Here is a 12,454-nt window from a genome sequence, read left to right on the forward strand (position 1 = left end):
TCTTTAATCCAGTGAGTCTAACTTAGTTAATGGTGAAAGGTGTGGGTCCAGTTTCAGTCTTCTACAGGTTACCAGCCAGTTCACCCAGCACCATTTGTTAAATAGGGAATCTTTTCCCCACTCAATGTTTTTAATTGGCTTGTCAAAGATCAGGTACTGGTAAGTAGTTGGAGGTAGTTGAACTCTTAATGATGGCTGTGTCTGACAACCGTCCTGCCTGAGTGGTGGAAATGTAACACCGGGCCTCTGTGTGGGCGCACCTGCCCCCTCACGCACGGGCCGTCTCAGCACCGCCAGCGGGTAACCCGAGGTGGTGAAGATGCAGGGCTCCTTTCCTGTTTGTCAAAGAACAGAAAGAAGCAGAGTCGGCAACTTGGTTTGTCTGTAGGTAGATGGTTTTGCTCCAGAGGATTCTGGGACTTTGCTCTGCACGGTCCTATAATCTTTTAGCAATGCCAACTTAGGGCCAAGAAGGAGGGCGTGTTAGTGGTAATACATGGATTTTTTCATCCCTTTTATAAGTGTATTTTCCTGCCCGAGCAGTGGAGGGGTAGACAGGAGCAGGGCTCTATTTCACTCTGGTTTGGCAGATGTACCATCTGCCCGTGCCCCCAATATGGTTCTGTGGTCCTTCCTAGCCCCAGTGATGCCCCCCACCCCCACAATTCAAAGTCTGGGCTGCATCCAAGACCCTGCCCTGCACGCCCCAGCCTGGCCCTCAGCGCTGGTGGCCCTGACACTGGAGGGGAGGGCTCACTGACGTCCCTGGCTCGCATTCTGGGGAGCTCTGGCCCTTGACTCCATGACCTTGTCTTCTTGGCCTTCTGGTCCTTGGCTCCAGACATCACCTGTGACATCTGCTCCAGCCCCTGCATTTGGTGGCTCAGTCACCCTTCTGTGTGTCATGGACACCAACTTCCTGTTTGTTCTCTCAGCTCAGCTTGCAGCAGGCTCCTTAGGCCATGAGGAAGAGAAAGCCTCTCCCCATAACCTGAGGCTCACGGAATCCTCCTTCCTGACCAGGTGAGGCTTCCTTTTGCCTGGACCCCCCTTCCCAATTCCCTCTCTGCTCCCAGAGGCAGCGGAGGGATCCGGTGCTAACGCACGACTCTGCTGAGACATCCTCGCGAGGTCACCCACTGGGCGTGGTGCGAGGCTGTGACCCCGTGGTAGTTCTGTCCTGTTCTCTTCAACTCTCCTACTCTCTCCCTAAGAGAGGGGCAGAAAAATCAATCGGTTGTATTGTATGTAACTCCCATAACCCCTAAAAATATGCCTTTTTATTGCTAGAAAATGGTAACCAGAAAGATTAGAAATCAAGGTGACCTTCTGATGGCTTTTAAAGGTTAAATATATTTGAGAGAAACTTGTTGGCATTTTCGTAATAACCAGAGGCTCAATAATTTCCCTTTATTATGCTAACCCTTGGCTTTAAAAAATAACTAGAAGTTGTCTCGTACTCTCCACTTGGGTGACAAACTGTCCTTCACCCTGAAAGGGGCTCAAGTGTGGTTAACACACCCCTGACAGGAAGGGTTCGTGGGCTTTTAGGAAGATGAGCAGCGAACACAGAGACGAAAAGAGAAAGCTGCTGCTGGAGCGAATGCGCCGGGATGAGGGAAGGAGCTGCACAGCTTCGCTATTTAGTGTTTTTAGTTTTTAACCATCACTGAGTACAGTAGGGTTTGGTTTATGGACCCCAGTGCTGACCTCCTGGGCCTTCTTGTTGTGCAGAGGAGAGCAGAGGTCAGAGGAGGCAAGTGGGGCCAGAAGTTCCTACCAGGACGAGTGCTACAGAAATGACACTCTTTAAAAAATTTCTGTAAAATTACAGAAAACAAAGAGTTCTTAAAGTGCACATTTGGTGAGCACCAAGACGCTGAAAATTTCTGGAGTCTGTGGAAAGGGTGGGTGATGATTTGAACGGTTACATTTACAAGCTTGCTTTTAACTAAGATCTAAGTTCTGAGCCTTTGAATGCCGGGGGAGGGACAGGGAGTGTGATATAAGGTTTCCTCTAGAAAATGAGGACAAAGGTAAAGAAGATGAAATAAGACGGCTTTGCAAACATGGCACGCAGGAAATTCCGGAACGAAGACAAAAGTAACTTCTTGGTATTTACTTGAAGCATGTTTTATCTTAAACATATCCTTCTGTGTGCTGTTTTCATTATCCTCATTAGGGGATTATGAGAACACTTTAGCTTAAAATTCTTGCCTTTCATTCCTGCAAGACTCATCAAATGCTGGATTAATATAGAAGGATAAATAATATTGTAAAAGAATTTTTTCTTTACTGAATCACAGGGAACATTACTTTTAAAAATGTTCTTAAGGGAGAAAAGGTCTTTTCACAGTGGTAACGCTTCATATTTTAGAAGAAAATGTGCATTTAATTAAAATTCCATATGCCAATCACAGCATATTATTTAAATACCAAATGATTATTAAAATCACATTTAATTGTGGTCTAAGAATATAACAGATATGTTCCCATGAAACAGCTGTTAAACATCACCAAAATTTCCTTGATCTGTTTTTTTTTTTCTTCTTAAGCATTTCCCAGTTACAATTAGCCTAGTTTTAAGAAATATTTCTAATACACACACACACACACAGAGACAGATGCACAAACACATCTCATTAATGTTAGGGCAAGACATTCTGTTAAGCTGAATGACAATTTTGTGAGGGTTCAAAAATAATAGCAAAATCCACTCTGGATTTTCATGTCTGCATGATTATCTTACTGTGATGTACACAGGGATCCGCAGACTGCCTAGGAAAGACCAAGAGTGTGCCATGCAAAGATGGAAAAGAGGAGAGATCTGTGGATCTCAGATGAATAGTAACACAATTGCTATAACTGCATGAGTCAATACAGGCAGTCCATGAGTTACAAACGTCAGACTCATGTACAACTTGCCCTTACAAATCAGGGCGATTATAGGTAATAGGTAAATGTACCCATTCCAACAAACATACAGAACCTGTTTCATTCATAACCTGGGGACTGCCTGTATCTTCCAAAAAGTTTTCTGGTAGCTATTTTGCCACTACAAAACTACGGTATAGTTGTGTTCTGTCAAATCCGTACACTGCTTTGAAAGCATTTGACTATTCAATACTCACTTTCAAAACGGCCAATTAATGAAACGCTCTAGAATATGGTTTTTATGAAGCCAAATGCCTCAATGCATTTCAACAAGGGGAACTTCTAATTCAGGGGCTGCAAATGAGGCAGTTGAGAGCACCAGATTTGTAGGAAAATTGCACTAGGACAATGCTAGGCTTCTCCTCACTTCCTTCTACTTTGTGGTGCACTTCACTCACTTTCAGGTCTCAGTATGCTGGGCATCTTGACTCCAGCTTCTAGAAGTCTTTAGTGGCAAACTAACTGCCCCCCGACCCCCGCATTATAGTATCACATCTAAATCTATTCTTCCTCCAGAAGTCTCCTGTTTACAGCTGTTTTCCTTCCTGCTTCTAATTTCTTCCCCACCAAATCCCCATGCATTAACATCTAGGGAAATGACAAACTGTTTAAAATAATTCACACTGTAAGACAACCTTGCAGGGAGTTATCGGTTATGGAGTGGGGCTTCACAAATGCACATTCCCTCTCCCTAGACCTCTGCCTTTTTCCTTCATCCTGACCTTTCTCTGCCTTTGTTTTAGACAAGCAACCCAGGACTTCTGGGTAAGAATGTGATGTCAGCACAAGTATCTAATTCCTCTCCTTCCAGATCCCCATTAAGATGACCGATAGATATAAAAAACAAGGGGAAAAAACTGCACCAGTGCTCCCATGGCATGGGAAGGCTGAAATGTGCACACCAAATCTCCAAGAACTTCTGTTAGATGAGAATGAACTGAAGGAAAAAGCAATTCATGACTCACCTTAAATGGGAGGGATCCGTGTGCATGCAGAGACACAGACAGACACCCGCTAACAGCCCTTAGGTTAAGGAGCAAGGGCTGGACATGAGTTGAGACCATCAGGAGGTCAGGAGAACATCTGGATTTCTTCAGCATGTTTGAAAAGTGTGAGCTGCTCCCTGGGGGGCAGGGAGAAGGAGGGGGAGTTGGTACAATGGGGCTTACCCACAGCCCAGCCACCTAAACCTAACCCCAACCTCAACCTAGACATGTTGGGGGCGGGGCGGAGGGCTGATGAATGTTTTTGTGCTCAGAGCCTCCAGTGCATTCAGCTTATTTTCGAAGGATGCATTCTTAAAAAGAGAATTACCAGGCCCAAAGCTAGGAACATTTTTTATGATTACTGATTAGAAAGTTGCTCCATGAAAAGATTGTACCAGTTTACGCCTTTGCTAAGCCATAACTGCTGTACCCTTTTCATTAATTGTCACTGATTTTAGACATTAACGATAGATGAAAAATGGCAAGTCATAGTTGTTTAATTTATGTTTGAATATCAGTCACATTGAATTCTGTTCTCTTTTGGACATTTGCATATATTTCTCCTTTGTGAATTGCCTTTGTCCATTTTTTTTTTCATGATGATGGGGCCCATCCATTTCATATTGATTTGTGAGATTCCTACCTGTAAGTGAAAGCAACACCTTCAGGGAAATAATGTGATTCCAGTTCTTTATTTCCATGTTTTAAAGCTGAAAAAAGAAAATGGCTTCTAAGGATTGAACAGTAAAAATACACCCATGTCAGCAAACCCAGTGGTACCAATTTACTGTTATAATCTGCTGCCTTCTACCTCATTCTGTTTTGGGTCTAATTATTTAGGAGACGCTTTGATTTCATGAGTTTGTTCGTTTAGGTTTTTTGTTGTTTTTAAACTTTTTTTTTTGGTATAGGGTTCTGGGTATATGTACAGTGGCCATATTTTGTAAACCTCAAATGAAATGACCTTGGTAACTGGGGGGAGAAAACAGGAGACTTAGAGAAAAAAGCAATAGAAATTTATTTTCTCACCATTCTGGAGGCAAGGTTGATGGGCTTATAGATGGCCAGCTTCTTCTGTCTTCACGTGGCAGGACACTTTTAGAGAGTGTTTCAGGAAGAACAGGATCGTGCATGTCACGTGCACAGTTTTTATTTCTCTAGCAATAATAGCAAAGGTTGTAGTTTGCTTCATCCTTCTATACTTGCTCAAGCCCAGCCTAGCAAGGTACTGCAAGATGGGTGCTTGGTACGTAAGAAATGGATAGGTAAGTTTTAAGAGATTGAGGAGCTTGACCCTAAGCCCTGTAGACAAATGATCATGGCATAAGAGAGCCTCCCCAAAGGACAGCATTGCAGCAGTAAGAAGCCACAGGTAAACATAGCCTGTTTTATAGCTTTGCTTCAGGAGACTTAAGTTTCAGGGCAGGCAGAGGGAATTCCATACTGAACCAAATATATTCTATAGGGTTCACAAGGAGCTTTCACAGCTAACTCTTGCAGCACAGTTAACCACTCAATTTCCTACCAATAGCCACACTCTCATGCAACTCCCTGTCTGGAACTTGTGACTTTAAAATGCCTAATGCTGGCAGAGCGGGAGACTGGCCACTGTGGCCAGTGCCATCCTTATGCTCTAACATTTGGCTGGCCTTTTTGTTTTAAGGTAAACTGGTTGTTTCTGTGATTTCATTCTGAAAAAATAGGGGTCGGGGGTAGAAGTAGCTCGTTGGGTTTCCCGGGTGTTTTACTCTTTGCTTACTGTGGAGAGGCGGGAAAACTCCTGCCCCAGAGGAATTTCTCTCCTCCCATTTGAAGACCCTAATGAAATGGGTTGGGATCAGAGCTGCAGCAGCTTGCAGCTCTCCACAATTGAATTCCACTCCCTAATGAGTTCCCCTAAATCTGCCATCAGATGACTTTACTGACTCTCAGATCATAATTAACCAACACTCACTTTTGCAGCTATTTTGACTTTTTTTTCCATTCTGTGTTCAAATGTCTGGACCCAACTGAAGTCATGTTTTCCGACAGGTATTTAATGACCAGACACCAACAAGGGACACTGTCTCTCCTTGTTACTTCTGAAAGAAATATTACAGGGTTGGGAAGGGTGAAGCAGCTTAGAGTATTTTCCAGAACCACTTGATGTCTTAAAAGGTAAATGGGAGGAAAGTGACCCTTCAATGGATAATTGACACTGCTTGTGACATTTTTATTACTTTTCAATTAGGAGAGGTGACAGAACGTTCTCTGAGCAGAAAGTCTTGGCTTCATTAGAAGCACATGCTGGTTAAAGTTGTCGCTGAACAAACCTAAATCAGTTACCACCTTTTCCTTTTTCCTGGTTGGCAGCCAGATAAAATCAGTGATAAATGAGCAATTAGAATAGATCTCAGTGTTTTTTTCTAAAGAGATTTGTTCTCTTTAGCTTCCCAGATCCTTCAAATTTGATTTCCAGACTGTCCAGCACACAGCCTGTGTTGGTAAATGCTCACTGAGTCTTGCGTCTTAGCCCACGTGTGCACACGCACACACAAACTTGTTACATGACTTCCGAGCCTGTCGTAAAGTGTGCTCTGTAATATGAAGCAGATAGACTTAAGTGCTTCACAATTAAGAGTCAGAACCTTGGACCTAGGGGACGTTGATGAGCCAATTAATTAATGAGGCGGTCTTTACTGGGCAGAGCAATGAGTCCCATTTTCCTGATGGGAGATTTGTGGCCCAGAGGAAATTAAGATCAGTTTAGCATGAGGGCTAATTGCACAGATGTCACATAAAGGCAATTAACATCCTTTCCTCTAACCCTGGGCTGTCTCCCAGCCCTCATTTCCTAATAATCACAACCTGTCCTTAGTAATCCCTGTCCCACTTCACACTGTTGTGTGTTCTGTGGAATTTAACTTCTCTGAGGCTCAGTTTCCTAACTTGTACAGTGACAGATGATGATGCCTTCCTTGCAAGGTTTTTGTACAAGTTAAATAAGGTACCTTTGGTAAAGTGCTTAGTACAATGCTTACTGGCTCAGAGTAGTTGGTCAGTACAAGAATGCAAATGATACAAACAATAATAATGAAGAACGATAACTTAGAATTTCATGCTTGTCGATGAGAAGCCAGTGGGTATGTTGGTCCTGATGGAGACCCAGCCAGTGTGCCCACCTTGCACCCTCACTGCGTGCTGCCAGACTGCCAGAGTCACAGGGCAGCCGACAGTGTAGGGAAGGAGCCCCTCAAATTCAGGCCCTAGTCTGTGTGATGTCTGTGTCAGCAAGACAGGGCCTGGGTCCTGGCCAGCACACACACGCAGACCCGGCCACGGCCACTCTGGTTTGGATTATCTCAGACAGCTTCTCTGGGCAACTTCCACTCTAAATTTGAAGCACACCTCGAGGGCACTCATGTTGAAGTTCAAAGGAGTCTGGTAACTGATTAAAAATGTCTTTCCCAGTTGTGGCTCCTTCTGTTCTCTCTCTAAACAAGAAACTGGCCCAAAGCAGACAGCCTCAGGGAGGTGACAGGAAAGTCAGCCCAAGGTCGAGGTGGGCTTAGGGGTGGGGCTGGGGAGTGTGTATATTTCAGCTCAACCTGAGCTTTTGGATGTTGTAGATCTTGTGGGCCCAGAGCCTATCAGCCCTTCGGCATGGCCACACCTGGCCTGGGCCTGTGCCAGGCCACTGGAGGTTTAAAGATGTGCCTGTGTTGAGTACTAGTGAACAAGACACTGCTTGCTGTTATTTAAGTGGTTATTACTTATTACTTAACTTATTCCTTGATTGGCATTGGTGTGGCTGGTGGCTCAGGTCTAGAGTTGGTCTCCTTGGGTCACCTTGCAGCCACCTAGAGCCCCTGACAGCCAGAAGGGTGAGTGGAAGTCTGCCCAGGCTTGCAGGAGTGTGTCTGACCAGAGGCACTGCCTAACTCAGGCTGCTCTTTTGGAATTAGGGAAGAAGGGAGTTGTGCAAATATACTATTAAAAGAAACTTTTTGCTTGTCAAAATGGACTCATGTGAGCAGTCCTTCAAGAGACTGAGATTATGAATAATAATTCTTTTGTGGTCAAGTCATGTTTAACATCTTCTGAGATGTGGACCAGCAAATGCATTGCACAGACTCTCGCTTGCCGTCCACCTGGAGCAGTGTTGAGCTCAGAGGTTGACAGACAGCGGCAGCCCGGCGGCCTCCATCTTCAAGTAGAAGTCTGGTGTTTCTGTTTGAGCAAGGGGTCACCTTTCCAAGCCTCAGCCTTCCCTTCTACAAAATGGGGACAGTAACGCTTATTTCAAGGGTTTGTTAGGAGGACAGAGGCAATGAACTCAGCAAGTGTTCGAGACTGAGCCGATACTGGTATATGATGTTAGTATAATGTTAGCGCTTTATTAAATGAGACAATTGGGCTAAAGAAGAAAAGTGGGAGAGGCTCGTAGGGCATCTGGGCCAGCAGAGCTCTGGGCTTCATGTGCCTAATCTCGTTCGGTCCTCACCGCGTCCTGCAGGCTGGCTATCATTGGGCCTTTTGCACTGGGAGAAAGCAGCCTCACGTAGGTTCAGTGGTTCACATAGTCATTATGCTGGTAATCAAAAGCCAGGATTTGGACGAAGGGCTGTTTGCCACAACAGTTCGTGCTGTTTTCTAGCAGAGGACAACGTCCATCCCTTTCTCAAGTTCCTTAGAGAATTAGCCCTTCAGCCCACGGGTGACTCGTTCCATTGAGCAACCTGGAGCCTGTGCAGTTTCCCCTCTGGTTTAAGCCCCTGCCTTGCTCTTATCTTCCAAGCATGTTCTTCCCTCTCCATATCTTCTTTCTTTACCTTCCAAGTAGTCTACCCTTTTCTGAGTGAGTTGAACTATGGCGCTCCCTCCCTCCTGCTCTGCTTCCCTCCCACTCTCTCTTTTTCTTTTCGGGGGGGTTAGCTACTGGGCCTTTTTGAATTCCCAGATCACTTGCTGAGCACAGATCCATCATCACACCTGCCTTTCTGGGTTGTCCTAATCTGCTTACAGACCTGTCCTGCCACTAGACTGCAAGCTCCCTGAGGGGCCTACTCATCCTCTTCCCCAACTCAGGCTTTGCTCAGTGAGTGCCTGTTGAATTAAGCTAAGCTAAACTCCACTTCGAGGTGCCGTTCTGAACCTCGGGTTGCTCCATTCCTTTATGTAGAAATGTGATTTTCTTGTGATTATGCAACAGCGCTCATCTGAACATACTCCAAATCTACCTAATAAGAACTTTGTTCCTAAACTCACGTAGTAAAACAGGATATCTTGACCAAATGTGGCCCTAAAAAATGTTTTATTAAGAGCTAGAGTTCTAGAAAACACTTCGTTTTTCATATTTTTCATGTTAAAAAATAAAACGACAAATTATACTCCGAAAAAAATCCTGAAGCAAAAGAGCCCGTGAACTGAACCCAGTAATTCCCTTTCTACCTGCCGTGACCTCAATTTCTAGAGATAACTGTCATCATTAATCTGCTGCCTATCCTTTTATTTTTTATTTTTTGAGACAGGGTTTCTCTCTGCTGCCTGGACTAGGGTGGTATATCTTTTTAGACCCATGTCATCCAACAGAACTTTCTGCAATATGGAGATATTCCACACCTACACTGTTCAATACCTACTAGCCTTCTGTAAATATTGAATACTTAAAATGTGGCTATTGAAAAATGGAGCTGCTCCTACAACCAGATGTTAGTGAATGTCTAGGTGTGCTGGCGGCTGCTATATTGGGCAGCACAGGGCTATGGCTTTTCTTTGTACAAGTCTTTATGTTGGATATAGATGTATAGAGTTTTTAATTTTTTTTTTTTTGAGACAGAGCCTCAAGCTGTCCCCCTGGGTAGAGTGCCATGGCATCACAGCTCACAGCAACCTCCAACTCCTGGGCTTAAGCAAGTCTCCTGCCTCTGCCTCCCAAGTAGCTGGGACCACAGGTGCCTGCCACAATGCCGGGCTATTTTTTGGTTGCAGCCGTCATTGTTGTTTGGTGGGCTGGGGCTGGATTCGAACCTACCACCTTAGGTGTATGTGGCTGGCGCCTTAGCCACTTGATCCACAGGTGCCAAGCTGGGATTGTATAGAGTTTTTAAAAACACAGTTTGTACTTCATATTGGTCAGAAAGTAATGCCTGGAAACTGTCAGCACTGAGAACCTGGTGGCTTTGCTCACCAAGGTTTGTCTGTGCTGCTGAGGAGGGCTTTTGCCATTTTGTTCAAGGCCCACAAGGGAATGTGTGAAGAAAGATACACACTGACAGGTGAGACCCCAGAAGTGGGATTTGGGGAGCTGGGCTGTGACCTTTTGTTCCCCTTTTTGTTTTTAAACTTACAGTACAAAGAAATATAGTCAGGTGCAGAAGAATTTCCTTACTGTGGATGCTTTCAACTCTAAGTGACATTCTTTAAGAAGGTTATAGAGTTCTTTTCTCTAGTGCTTATTAAAAATGCCAGGAAAAGTCTTAATAATCTGGGGTCATACTCATAGTGGAGGGATGGGCTACACATATGTCCTGACAACCTGATTCTGATAAATCCCATATTCTATTCATAAATACTAGTGACATGTTTAGGGAAAGAATCTTTCCTCTTTATGACAATAGTGAAAAATTTGGTTAAGAAAATGTATTCATTAATGACTGGTAAGAAAAAAACCCACCACGGTAAGAGGGATAACACATCCCTGTATTGTCAGAGCAGGAGGATGGGAAGGTCCAGATAGGTGTCTGAAGCCAGCAGATGTGGCCCCTGCTTTAAGGAATGAGTGGAGCAATGGTGTGTCATACCTGGGTCGTGCTAAACACCCATTTTTAGCTCTGGGATTTGAGGCCCTGCATCAACTGGATCGGCTCTCCCGGTTAGTCACATTCACTAAACAAAGGTGCGGTTGCTTTAGCAGGGCTGTTCTAGTGAGTCCCAGCCATGAATTCGAGCCCCATCTGGGCCAGTACCAGAGCACAGTTAGCAGCCCCAACCTGAACCAGCCCCTCAGAAACACACACCATCTGTCACCAGGAGATCTGAGTACAGAATAGGGCAGAGGCACGGAGCTGAACGCTCACTTGGTTCCCACTGAAGTAGAACCGTTTGTTTGAATGATGGTGTGTGATGATGGTGCCGCATACAAATGTGACTGACCCTCCTCCCTAGCCCACAAACTGATCAGTTGAGAGAGTGTGAATTAAACATTGCCTAAGAAACAGACTTCATTTTTATTCCACGTTTGGAATCATCTTAGTACCACCTTCACTTAATTGCAATTGCAAAACACCCCAGAGTCTAGAGTGAGGTTCCCTAGGGTTCTCATCAGAAAGAAAAGGAAAGAAGTTGTAAAATTACAACTCAATGATAAGAGGTCAGTTTCCCCCGAATGACGTGAGCAGGGTCCCTGTGGCCTCTAGGGCAGGTGTGGTCTATGAGCAGAGCTGATAATTCACCTACAGCACTGGGCTCAGGGGCCTGTGGCAGAATAGGGCTTTGCTACCCAAAGCACAGCCTGTGGACCTGTGGTCTCCGCACTAACTGGGAGCTTTTAGAAATGCAGGGTCTCAGGACTTGCTAGAATCGCATTTCAGCAAGCCTGCAGGTGGTTTATATGCACATTACAATCTGAGGGACATCATCTCAGAGTGCTGAGCTTTGTGTCTTAAGAGATTCTGATGCACAAATCCAGACTGACCTCTGGAGGTCCTCAGTTACCGAATTTATCTTGCAATCTTTCTGACCTAAATCAATTTTTTTCTGTATACATATGGTTACTGCCACTTTTAAAGCATCTTGTTTCTCGGCTTTTCTCAGCTTTCTGCCCAGAGAGCTGCTGAAATGCTACCAGTTTTGCTCTAGAAAGCCAGGGGGCTGCATGTGAGTCAAAGATTTGGTGTAAGTTGATTACCATCTATGGCTCTGAGAAATTAAGGGGAAACATCTATTCTAAGGTCATGAAGGACTGAGTTGATGCTCTGGATAAAACTCTGCTATCCCCATACAACATGGGGGTCAGAGAGTCCTTATTTAGGGCTGCTGGAAGGAGCGCCTCTGCTCAACCCACAAAGATGTCAATCATGTCCTGGTGGCTGGGGATGAGCTCAGGGGACATGCAAGGGCATGGAGGACCGTGCCATTTTGCATCTAGAATATAATACAGTGGGAGAAATGTTCTCTGAATTCCAGTTTTCTTCCTTGTTTCATGGAAAAAATATATTTTGTTGGAATTTTGGTTTTTTTGAGAGTCTCACTCTATTGTCCCAGGCTAAAGTACAGTAGTGTAATAGCTCACTGCAACCCCAGACTCCTGGGCTCAAGGGATCCCCTAGCCAGAGTCTCCCCACCCAGTAGCTGAGACTATAGGTGTTTCCATTTCTTGTTGAGAAGGTGGAAAGGGTCTCGTCATGTTACTCAGGCTGGTCTTAAACTCCTGGCTTTAAGTCTTAAAGCGGTTCTCAACCTGTGAGTTGTGACCCCTGTATTAAAGGGCTCAGCATTAGAATAGTTGAGAACCACTACAAGAAATCCTCCTGTCTCAGCCTCCCCAAATGTTA

Source organism: Otolemur garnettii, unplaced genomic scaffold, assembly GCF_000181295.1.
Source record: "Otolemur garnettii isolate 467f Iridium unplaced genomic scaffold, OtoGar3 scaffold00119, whole genome shotgun sequence".
In the NCBI taxonomy this organism is placed as follows: Eukaryota; Metazoa; Chordata; class Mammalia; order Primates; family Galagidae; genus Otolemur; species Otolemur garnettii.